Source organism: Erinaceus europaeus, chromosome 18 (assembly GCF_950295315.1).
Source record: "Erinaceus europaeus chromosome 18, mEriEur2.1, whole genome shotgun sequence".
In the NCBI taxonomy this organism is placed as follows: domain Eukaryota; kingdom Metazoa; phylum Chordata; class Mammalia; order Eulipotyphla; family Erinaceidae; genus Erinaceus; species Erinaceus europaeus.
This window is the reverse complement of record NC_080179.1, coordinates 43351319-43363961: the sequence shown is the minus strand read 5'-3', so window position 1 is coordinate 43363961 and position 12643 is coordinate 43351319. Positions and strand designations below refer to the sequence as shown.

General features: G+C 47.6%; 1 protein-coding gene across 11 annotated transcripts in view; it reads right to left on the bottom strand.

Annotated features, from left to right (window-relative positions):
* The window catches only part of CLASP1 (cytoplasmic linker associated protein 1), a 248558-nt gene extending 236825 nt beyond the window's left edge, over positions 1-11733 (bottom strand). For all 11 annotated transcript variants that reach the window (XM_060177959.1, XM_060177960.1, XM_060177962.1 and 8 more), the window contains exon 1: positions 11584-11733. The gene's annotated coding sequence lies outside the window, so the exon portion shown is untranslated. The remainder of the gene's footprint in view (positions 1-11583) is intronic.
* Positions 11734-12643: the final 910 nt, after the last annotated feature.

The window sequence follows — 12643 nt, the reverse complement described above, 5'->3', positions numbered from 1 at the left end:
GTGTCAGTGTTCCAGGCTGACTTTTTCAAGCGGAGAGAAAGATGCCACCACCAAAGCACACTCCTCACTGCAGCTGGGACCAGAGCCTCAAACCTGGGTGGTGCCAAAGCCGGCACACCATCTGAGGGAGCTCCTGGCCAGCCTGGGCATCTTTCCTGTGGGTAGTCATGCTCTGTCCTCAGCAGCTGCTCAGCTCAGATTCACTAACGGAGGCCTGCTGTGTTGAGAGAACACGTTGTGTAGCAGTGCCTTGGAGAGTTCATTCTCTGAACAATAAGCCAGTCTTCTAAGAGTAGTTTAAGTCCATAAAAACAGCTCCTTCTCTGAAGTCTTCTTATGCTCCTTTTGACTGCGTTTTTTTTTTTTTTTTTTTTTTAACCAGAGCACTGTTCAGCTCTGGTTTATGGTGGTGTAGGGGATTGAACCTGGGACTTTGGAGCCTCAGGCATGAGAGTCTGTTTGCATAACCATTATGCTATCTACCCTCCACCCTTGACTGTGTTTTGATTTAAATTCTAAGAAGATACAGAGTTCTCCAAGCCTAAGTTGTGTCCTGATCAGTCTTTAGATAGTTGAAAGGTAGTTTTCAGATCGTACTGCCTTAGACATCATAGATGGGGCATCCAATATTGCCAGGGACTGGACTGGATGCTAGAGGTATACTTGCAGCAACATTTAAAGACAAGTGCAGTGTAGGGACCTGGATGACGGTGCACCCACATTACCACGCACAAGGGCCTGGGTTCGAGCTCCCGCTCCTGCCTATATGGCAGGGAACTTCACAAACTGTGAAGCAGGTTTGCAGGTGTCTCTTTTCCTCTCTCCCAATCTCCCCCTCTGCTTTCAGTTTCTGTCTGTCCCACATAATAAAAAAGAAGGAAACAGAAGGGGGATGGGGAGGCCACCGGAAGCGGTGGATTTGTAGTACAGGCACTGAGCCCCAGGATAACCTTGGTGACGAGAGAGAGAGAGAGAGAGAGAGAGAGAGAGAGAGGGAGAGAGGGAGAGAGAGAGAGAGAAAGGGAAGGTAAAGGAGATGGCTCAGCAGGAAGAACACTTGCCTTTTGTGCTGGGTTTGATCCCTAGCACTATGTGAATACCAAAAGCAAGACAAAGCCGGGAGAGAGAGCCCTATGGTGGACAGAGCAACTCTTTCATCTCTTCCACTTCTGATTTATGCAGCACCGATGACCACCGTGGGCAGGGCCCCCTATGTGGTGTGACGGGTTTTGGTCCCTTTCTCTCTCTTGGCCTCTCTAAATGTCAAGAATCCTCATTTACAAAAATTTTCTATATCAACTCAAATATGACAGCGCTATTAAAATTTTCAAAGATGTGTATTGTATAGGAATGGAAAGAATAAAACATATAAGAAATAAAATTATTTTAAAAAGTGTGGATGGATGGACAGTTGCAAAGAGTGATGCATTAAGAAAGAATGGTTTGGGAGTCGGGCAGTAGCACAGCGGCTCTCCACCTACTGGGGAGTCGCTTCACAGGCAGTGAAGCAGGTCTGCAGGTGTCTTTCTCTCCCCCTCTGTCTTCCCCTCTTCTCCATTTCTCTCTGTCCTATCCAACAACGACAGCAATAAAACAATAATAACAATAAACAAGGGCAACAAAAGGGAAAAAAAATAGCCTCCAGGAGTAGTGGATTTGTCAGAGGCCCAGCAATAACCCTGGAGGCAAAATAAATAAATAACTTAAAAAAAAAAAAAGATAGCTTTATGTGTGTCTCCCCCATCCAGTCTCATCCAGGTCCCTGTATTGTTGCTACATTATCATCATCATTGTTGTTGTCAGACTATAAATAGGTTGATTCTGCTTGAAAAGTCAGTTGGACAACAGTCATAGACAGGTGGAGAGTAGATCCGCTGGCCGCAGCCACCCTCATAAGATATGCTCACCCAAATACATCATGCTCAGCCAGGTGAAGGCCAACTCTAGGCTTTTCCACAAAATAATAATAAATAGTAATAATCAAATTTAACAGATATGTGCAACTATTATGACTTGGATTTACCCTTTTCAAAAAGCAAATACAGAAACATTAAGACAGGAGTAAGGGAGTTGGGCGGTAGCGCAGCGGGTTAAGCACGCGTGGCGCGAAGCACAAGTACCTGCATAAAGATCCCGGTTCGAGCCCCGGCTCCCCACCTGCAGGGGAGTCGCTTCAAAGGCAGTGAAGCAGGTCTGCAGCTGTCTGTCTTTCCCTCCCCTCTCTGTCTTCCCCTCCTCTCTCCATTTCTCTCTGTCCTATCCAACAACAACATGAATAACAACTACACTACAACATGAATAACAACTACAGCAATAAAACAAGGGCAACAAAAGGGAAAATAAAAAATTAAAAAAAAAAAAAAGACAGGATTGGGAAGATAGCATAATGGTTATGCAGAGAGAGTTTTCTGCCAAAGGCAATAAGGTTCCAGGTTCAATCCCCAATGCCACAATAAACCAGAGCTGAGCTCTGGTTAAAACAAAAACAAAAACAAGAGTAGCTGTTTTGGTAACTATTCACATGGCACAAAGATGATAAAACACAGCTTCAATAAAAGCTGACAAAATTATAAAGCTGAGAGACTGTTTACATGAAAAGAACATTAACCTGTAAAACAGAATCCCAATCCCAACACTCTGGTCTCCACCCCAGTTCTATGATGTACTGAGAGTTGATCTACGTACGGCTCATCATTATTCGTCTGTCAGTTGACAGGATAATAAGGAGAGGTCCCCTGCCTACCTAACAGAACTCTGACAGGACCAAGCACAACTATGAATATAAGTGCTCTGAAAGTTGAACATTTTCCCCCTTAAGCCTGGCTATTATTTCTTTTAATCTGAGAGTTTTGTTTTTATTATTAAAGATTTACTTATTTACTAATGAGAAGGGGGGAAGGACACCAAAGCTTTACTCTGGCATATGTAATGCCAGGGTCTGAATTCAGGGCTTCACAATCAAAGCTCCAACACTTACTTCATCCACTCTATCATCTCCCAAGCCACACATCTGGCGATGATGATGATGATGAAGAAAAAGTTCAAAATTTAGGGGCCAGGCGGTGGCGCACCTGGTGAAGCGCACATGTAAAAGTGCATTAAAACCCAGATTCAAGCTCCTGGTCCCCATCTGCAAGGGGAAATCTTCACAAGTGATGAAGCAAGTCTGCAGGCGCCTCTCTGACTCACTCCCTCTCTGTCACCCCCTCCCCTCTCAATTTCTCTGTCTCTAGCCAATAATAAATAAATAAATAATGTTTTTTTTTTTAAGTTCAGGGCCGGGTGGTGGCACACCTGGTTGGCACATGTTAGTTACTATGTGCAAGGACCCAGGTTCAAACCCCCGGTCCCCACCTGCAGGGGCAAAGCTTTGCAAATGGTGAAGCAATGTTGCAAGTGTCTCTCTGTCTCTCTTCCTCTCCATCACCTTCCTTCTCGATTTCTGGCTATCTCTAATAAATAAATAAAGATAATAAAAAATTTTTCAAGAAAAAAAAGAAAGTTCAAAGTTACCCAAAGTGTAGGCACATTTAAAATATTATAACACAATTTGATATCAAGCTCCCAAGGAACTGGGAATCAGGTTTTTCTGATTATTTAGACTGTCCAAATTATTTAGGAAAATCTACCCACTTATTATCTGGCATTTTTAAGAATTTGTTTTTGACAGTATGTTACAGGATTGTACAGTTAGAATGTATATAGTTCCACGCCATACCCATCATCAGAGTTCTGTACACTCACCCTTATCTGGCAATTTTTATTTGTTTTTTAAAGATGTATTTATTTATTCATGAGCAAGAAGAAGAGAGTCAAGAGCATGACGCTGGCACATTCAGTGCCGGGCAATGAACTCAGGACTTCATGCTTGAGAGCCCAGGAGTCCAGTGCATTAGCCACTAAGCCACCTCCCAAGATACATTATCTGGCTTTTTTTTTTTAAATCTGCAACATTAAATATAATCACAGACAAAATTACTATAAAGTATAAAGCTCTCAAACCTTAGGTTTAAAATAGTCATCTGTGGGGAGTCGGGTGGTAGTGCAGCGGAGTAAATGCGTGTGATGCAAAGCACAAGGACGAGCCCCAACTACCCACCTGCAGGGGAGTCGCTTCACAGGCAATGAAGCAGGTCTGAAGCAGGTCTGCAGGTGTCTATCTTTCTCTCCCCTCTCTGCCTTCCCCTCCTCTCTCCATTTCTCTCTGTCCTATCCAACAATAACATCAATAACAACAACAATTATAACAATAAAACAGAAAAGCTCTGAGACAGGTGGAGCAGAGCTGTGGTGTCACTCTTCTGTGAGCCTTTTCTTCTTCCTTTCTCTCTGAAAAAAGTCAACACTGGGAGCTGACGGTGGGCCTAGGTAGGTAGGTAGCACAGAGGGTTAAGCACAGGTGGCACAAAGCAAAGCACAAGGACAGGCGTAAGGATCCCATTCGAGCCCCCTGTGGCCTACCTGCAAGGGAGTCGCTTCACAAGCGGTGAAGCAGGCCTGCAGGTGTCTATTTTTCTCTCCTCCTCTCTGTCTTCCCCTCCTCTCTCCATTTCTCTCTGTCCTAGCCAACAATGATATCAATAACAACAAAAATAATAACTACAACAGTAAAACAACAAGGGCAACAAAAGGGAATAAATAAATACTTTTAAAAAAATGAGAAGACCTAGCTTTATCCCCAGCAGGGAGGAAAAAAAAAACTATAAACCACTGATACCATTCTCTAACCTAAAACGGCAGATATATTCTCTGTCAAGTCATCAAATTCTATTCTAGTTCAGACACTGCACTTAGAGGATACTAACAAAACAGAGATGCCTACAGAAAGGAAGGTGAGGTCATCTTAAGTCAGCAAGGAACAAAGGACCTAGTGCTGTGCACATACTTAGAGCATGAACAGCTTCGCTTTCTGGTCTCTTGCCTGTCTGCCTTAGACTGTGAGAACTGTGTCAAGCTTTTCAGCTGTACTGTCCTGCTGCTTACTAGCTAACTTGAGGGTTTAATAAACAAATCGACAAATCCAGGAGAGGTCTGATGACTGTGGAGATAACACAGATAAGTTTTTGTTGCTTCAGGAGGTACAACAAAGATCGGGAGGGCAGGGAGTGTAGGGAGAGCTGGTGCAATCAGCAATACCTTACTAGAACAACAGACCTCTCCAGAGCCGGGGAGGCATGTCTGGAGTTGAGGCTGACGCCCTGGACACAGTAGATGGAATGTCGGTTAATGGGGACCTCTAAACTCCTCCAAGGCTCAAATTCTATAATTCTGAGTTACGACACAAGGTTCTTTTTACTCAAATCCCCACAAAGCTCTACAACTTCCCAGTGGCCTCAAAAATACAGATAAGAGCAAAGGCAAAGAGGAAGGTAAAAGATACAAAAGAAAACTTGAGCGAGTGAAGAGACCGCCCAGGCAGGAAACAATGGGAAAGTACACAGAGATGCTAAGGAAGAAATGCCAGGACTTGAGCCACTTTAGCACTGGGGGAGGGGTGAACCCGAGTAGCCTGAATAATCTGAAGAGAAGCATTCGGAGTAACAGTGATGATCTAAGCACGAGAGAGATTTTATCACCTTGGGATGACAAGCAGACAACAAATGTTTCTTTTTCTTACTATTATTTATGCCACCAGGGAGGGATATCCCTGGAGCTTGCTGCTGGCTCCCCATGCACTTTTTTTTTCCTTTTTTTCCCCCGTGTGTGTGTGTGTGTGTGTGTGTGTGTGTGCGCGCGTGCGTGTGTGTGTGTGTGTGTGTGTGTATGTATATATATATATATATATTTTTTTTTTTTTTTAAGCTGGACAGAATAAAGAGAAACTGAGAGGAATGGGAAGGTATAGAAGGAGGGGGAGAAAAAGAGATGCCTGCAGACCTACTTCACTGTTCATGAAGCGTCCCCCCTGCAGGTGGAGAGAGGGCTGGAACTCAGGTCCTTGTACATGGCAATGTGTGCTCTTAACCAGGTGCATCACTGCCCAGCCCCAGTAGATGTTTTCAAAAGAAAAATTACTTCTTTTCTAATTATGTTGTATAAGCCAACACAAAAAAAATTAATTAAATTTTTTTAAATGTCACCAATGAGTTCTTGCAGCTTAAGCATTTGTTTTTATAAGCTAATAATACTGTTCTCTTACCTCCTAGGCAATATTTGATGATTCTGCTTTTAAACATGTCATGTTTTTTTTTCCATTTTTTCAAAATTTCTTTTTTTATATATTTATTTTATTTATTTATTCCCTTTTGTTGCCCTTGTTGTTTTATTGTTGTAGTTATTATTGTTGTTGTCATTGTTGGATAGGACAGAGAGAAATGGAGAGAGGAGGGGAAGACAGAGAGGAGGAGAGAAAGATAGACACCTGCAGACCTGCTTCACCGCCTGTGAAGCGACTCCCCTGCAGGTGGAGAGCCGGGGTTCGAACCGGGATCCTTATGCCGGTCCTTGTGCTTTGCGCCACCTGCGCTTAACCCACTGCGCTACAGCCCAACTCCCTAAACATGTCATGTTTTCCTCTGTCTACTATTTAATCTGACAAGCAGAACTGCAGTTATCAAAATTTTTAATAATTCAGCTTAAGCTTAGCCTAATATTTACAATCCCTTATTTGACAGTAGTATTAGAGAATAAAGTTACATTATAATCTAAAAAAAAAAAAAAACTTCTGGGGCCTGGTGGTGGCACACCTGGTTGAGTGCACATGTTACAGTGCCAAGGGCCCAGGTTCAAGCCCCCGGTCCCCACCTGCAGGGGGAAAGCTTCACAAGTGGTGAAGCAGGGCTGCAGGTGTCTCTCTGTCTCCCTCTCTCCCCCTTCCTCTCAATTTCTGGCTGTCTCTATCAAAAAATAAAGATTAAAAAAAATCCAAAAAATAAAAAACCTTCTAGCTAAAGACTAAAAATAAAGTCAGGATAAGGACAGCAAGACAACTCACCTGGGCAGACTACCTGATTAGTCACATGTACAAACCAGGGTACAGCCTAGTCTGCCAGACTAGAATGATAAACTTGAAGGTCTTAAATCAATCATTTCTCTATATCCCCTGTTGAACTATTTAAAGATTCTGAAGGAAGTTCCCATCATCTGAACTACACTTAAAAAGATCATATCTCTTGTCGTATGCTTTACATTGACTTGTTCTAGCCCTCCCCCTCCAAGAGAATTGGATGAGTCCTGTTAATTTCGCGGGCCTGCTTGGCCCCGCCCCAAGGGACCCTGGGAGAGGGTTCCGGAGTCCGAGAGTTCCTGAGTTCCCCAGTGACAGAGTTCCTGGGTTCCTGAGTTCGAGAGTTTCTGGGTTAGAGAGTAAGAGAGAGTCCCAGTGTGCCAGAGTTTCAGAGGGTTCCCCAGTAAGAGAGTTCCAGAGTTCCAGAGTTGGAGAGTTCGAGAGTAAGAGGGAGTGCTTGTGCCGCCGCAAAGAGACAGCAGAGTTCTGTTTGGTGATTAGTTTGTCTTAGTTTATGAATCGTTGTTCCTGAATAAAGAAATAGAGCTTCCCTGCCCAGCCGTTGTCTCCGCGTCTCTGTTCACCACCGTGAAGCTAGCCGGCCCGGCAAGAGCCCCGGAAATTTTAACAACAAATGGCGCCCACGTGGACCTGACCTGCGCATCTCTCAGATAAGTAAAGACAATTTGGCTACCTATGCTCGATGGCCTTCTCTTCTGCTTGTGAAGAGATCTCCAAAGGCCTCTGCTCTTTCTTCACGAGACTGTTTTGCTGTTTCTGGAACATTTATCTCTGGACCACTCTGTGGTTTCCACTCGCTCGGGCGAACTCAGAACAGCCAGCGGGAAGAGCCAGCGGGCGGGAGGCAAGGCGCAGAGCTGCCGTTTCCACCTGGTTATTAAACAGCCAGCCAGCCGGCTGCGCCCAGACAACCCCACGCACTGCGCCCGCAGCCCCGCAGCCCCGCAGCCCGCAGGAGGCCTACGCCAGCACACAAAAGACCCAGGAGCCCAATGCCAACATGCTGGAGCCCTATGCCAACACACAAGAGCCCGAGGCCAACATGCAAGAGCCCGAGGCCAGCCCACAGGAGCCGGCTCTCCACCGCGTGGCGCAGGGCACTGGACGCGTGATCCCTCCACGCTGCTCGGCCACTGCGAACAGGGCAGCAGACATGGCAGGGCCATGGGGCAGGGCCGCGGCGGCCCATCATGGCCGCCACCCCTGGGCACCTAGGCCCACGCCTTCTACAAAGATGGCCTGCCTGCCCTCTTTCTATGAATTCTGGAACCATCCCGGGCCTCCCGGACCCCCGGGCTCCCTGCCGAAACTGGGCACACGAGATCTCCAGCCGCCGGTCCGGTCTGAAGGCAGACAAGCTGGAGTACGCAGAGATTCGTGCAGAGATCGCAACCTGCAATTCCTAGAAGTGGAGCTACACGGGAAGCCACCTCCGGATGGTGAACCCCCCCCCCCAACAACTAAGACAGTACAGATTTAAATTCGTGTTTAAAATGACATGTCTTCGTAACAAAGGTTTCTCTCCTTGTGTATTAATGACCATGTTTATGTGTATGTTTAAAGTTTGGTAAACAGTAGCTTTAAGGCTAAATTCTTACTAGTCAAAGTTAAATGAAAAAGGTTTTCAATGTAATTCTCATAAAGATAAAATTAACTTACATTTAAAGTCTAAGGTAAAAATTAGTTAACAATCAATATATTTTAACTAAGTTGGTCTAAACAAAAGGTTAAATAGACTTGTTGATATGTAAAACACTACCTTCTCTATTAGAAATGGTAGATCGCACAATGGCTATGCTAATTATTCTCATGCCTGAGGTTTCCTCTCCGGCCCACACCTAGGGTGTGTCTCCATCTTGAATGGGTGTAACAAAAGGTTAAAAGACGTTGTTGATATGTAAAAGTCTCAAATTCCTTCTCTATTAGAAACGTTGGATCCTGCAGTAGATATGCTAATAACAAGTTTTGTTTCATAGTAAGTAAGTTGCAGCCAGCTGCCTGTGGGACTCTAGGCCGTCCCCGCCCCCATGCTAATGCCTGTCGAGGCAAGTAGCCCCCCAGAGGCAGATATGGCCCCCTCAGGCCTTCCCTTGGCAACATGCTGGTTTTTGTTATATATGTTTCTGTTCACCCCACACCCTTGATACTATAGTCATTTAGTTAAAAAGAAAAGGGGGAATTGTCGTATGCTTTACATTGACTTGTTCTAGCCCTCCCCCTCCAAGAGAATTGGATGAGTCCTGTTAATTTCGCGGGCCTGCTTGGCCCCGCCCCAAGGGACCCTGGGAGAGGGTTCCGGAGTCCGAGAGTTCCTGAGTTCCCCAGTGACAGAGTTCCTGGGTTCCTGAGTTCGAGAGTTTCTGGGTTAGAGAGTAAGAGAGAGTCCCAGTGTGCCAGAGTTTCAGAGGGTTCCCGAGTACGAGAGTTGGAGAGTTCCTGAGTTCGAGAGTAAGAGAGTGCTTGTGCCGCAGCAAAGAGACAGCAGAGTTCTGTTTGGTGATTAGTTTGTCTTAGTTTATGAATCGTTGTTCCTGAATAAAGAAATACAGCTTCCCTGCCCAGCCGTTGTCTCCGCGTCTCTGTTCACCACCGTGAAGCAAGCCAACCCGGCCGGCAAGAGCATCCGAAATTTTAACAACAATCTCTGAAGTCACTGAAGCATACAGCACACCAAGTTTCTGATATCTGCTTTCTACTAGCACGAAGTATAAAATGCTCTCCTCTCAAGTAAAGTGTATAGTCCATCAGCAAATGCCTGCCACCCTTGGTCTAGGCTTTCAGTTCAAACACTAATTTAAGGTGTAAGCTTAGCAAAGGCCTTTTTGCAGCTACCACTAAACTGTAACACAGAGATAGTCTCAACAGTCATTTTAAAGGAGTTTTGACTTTGGTTAGCCTTAACTGGTTGAATATAAAGCTATGGGTAAAAACTTCTTATAAAAACTAGAACTTCAAAAAATCTGAAAGAGTGGTACCATTAGCCAATAAACTACAAATTACATAAACCCAATGCTTAAGTAACAATTACTTAAAAGGTGCAATCACACAGTGTTACTAAAATGAATAAGCAATGAACTCGCTGAAATTGAAATCTTTAATAACAAATGAGGAAGACCAAAGTTCAGTAACTCTGGGACATTGCTGTGTTACCTTCTCTTATCTATACGGCTACTGCATCAATGTTACCATTCTCCACTACCCTTTGATGTGCAAAGGAGGCCCCCACTGTTCCAGGATTCTCACACAAAAGGCTTAGTAAATGTCACAAAAATAAAAGAATAAAAGAATGACTTATAAAGCCAGAATTGACATCAGAACTGTAGCACCAGGATGGAGTGCAAAGCACATGGCAACCTGCAACTGTTTCTCCATCACTGCCTCCTCCCAAAGGACGTAGGAGAGAAGCTGAGGTTTCCTCACTGCCATATCAACACGCTTCAAAGAGTTTGCAGATTCTGTTTTTATTATTTTTTACAGACGTTTTTCTTTTCATTATCTTTATTTACGTATTGGATAGAGACAGCCAGAAATCGAGAGGGAAGGAGGAGACTGAGAGGGAGAGAGACTGAGAGACACCTGCAGCCCTGCTTCACTAGCAAAGTTTTCCCCCTGCAGGTGGGGGGGGCGAGGGCTCGAACCCGAAGTCTCTGAGAACCGGAACATGGGCGCTCTGCCAGGTGCACCACCCCCAGCCGCTGAGCTCCCAGACTCTGTAGCCAACCGGGATGTCACCGCCGAAGCCCCAATACACAGAAACTCAACCTGATGTAACACAGCCTACTTTACAACTCCACCTCCATTTTTTTTATATAGATATAAATGTATTTAAGAAAACTATCTTTAAAAGGTTATGTAATCAGTTCAACTCTGGTGGTGGGGGTGGGGGACGGGGATGGACCCCATAAGTAGCTCGGGAAGAAGGGAAGAAAAAAAAGAAAGGAAAGCAACATCCGATGAGCCAGCTCCATTGTACCCCACTGAGCCGACTAACGTGCAAGATCGCAGCCGAAGCCCGAGAACAACAAAGGCGAGTGGGGGCGGCCGCCCAGGGCTGGACTGGGCGCCCGCGGGCCCGGGGCGCCCCCTGCACCCCACCCCGCCCCAGAGCTTTGTCTGGCCAGGCTGCGAGCCCCGACACCCCTTCCCTCGGGGCCCCCCTCCGCACGCATCCCTCTCGCGGGGACCGCTGGTCACCCCGACACCTCCTGCCCCCGACCCCCCGCGATCCCCGGCTCCCCTGGGTGCCCCCACCCACCCCGCGTCCCCCCAGCACCGCCACCGGCCCAGGCCTCCCGGGAGACTCCAGCGGAAACGGGGTGGGGGGTGGGGTCTGGGAGAAAAGGGGAGCACACAAAGCCGACTGACCCCCCACCCCGTGCACCAGCCTGGGACTGGCGATCGCGGCGGGACACAGCAGCTGCCCACCCGGCACCCCCACTCCGGCTCCCACCCAAGGGCCGCCCCCACTCCCCGCCCCCCTCCCCAAAGGGCGCCCCCGAGAGGATGACAGCACCCAGACACATGGCCCCCACCCACCCGAACCCTGCGCCCGCCACCGCGGGAGGAGGCCTAGCAGGACCCAGGGCTCCCTCGAGCCGCCCCGGCCGGGTACTTACCGCCGCCTGACTCGCTACTGTTGCCGCAGCGGACCAGCCGGCCGCCGCCTTCTCCTCCACCCCAATGAGGTTAAGCTCTCGGTGCGGGATTAAAAAAAAAAAAATAGAAACGTAGTGCGCCTGCGCAAGACGCGCTCCCTTCTTCCCCCCCCCCCCCAAAAAAAAATGAGCACCAGCGACGGGCCTTGGACCATAGAGACTGCAAACCAGAGAGGCCGCTGCTTCTCTATGGTAACGCCCCGCGCAGGCGCCGGCCACAGCTCGGCGAGCCTTAGCTCCCTGGAGCTCTAACCTCCTCGGAGGACGTCATCTGACCCTGGCGGGGTCCCGTAGAGGAAAGGTTGTGTCAGGGCGGGAGGGTGAGCTTGCGAGTTCTGGAGAAACTGTGGACAGACGCCCAAGAGACAAGGGGCGCCAGGATTAAGGGAGTGTATGGAGAATTAAGGAGGAGTCTGGACAGCCTTGATGGGGGAAGCCAACGCCCGGAACGACACTGGGTCCGGCGTCAAAAAGCTGAGGGAAAGGTGTTTTCCTTCTGGGTTAAGCCCGTATCCCCCCGCCCTTCGCCGATTCGGATGGAGGAAACTGTGCCCCGCGACTTCCCGTATGGGGAAGCCGTCCGCGCCTCTTCTCTTCTCGCGAGATCATGAGCCGGAAGTGGTTTTTGTTAACGGTTTTGGGCCCTTTGGGGAGCGGATCCGGCCTGGAGACCCCCGCGGCGGCTAGGCAGCCAGCCAGTCAGCTGTTCTCACTTCAGCACCTTTGTGCCTTTTATTTTTATTTTTGCATTGGCCCGGATGACGAGGGGGGAAAGGGCTGCGGAGGGCATAACGCCGCGCAGCTAGTAGGTGTCGGCCTCCGGGTGCCCAGAACTCGCCTGCACTTGCATTTTATGTATTTATTCACTGTTGGATAGACCAAAACTAAGAGGGGAGAGAGTCACCTGCAGCCCTGCTTCACCACCCGTGAAGCTTTCCTCTTGCAGGTGGGGACCAGGGGCTCGAACCCGGGTCTTTGCACACTGTAACGTGTGCATTCACCCAGGTGCGCCACCACTAGG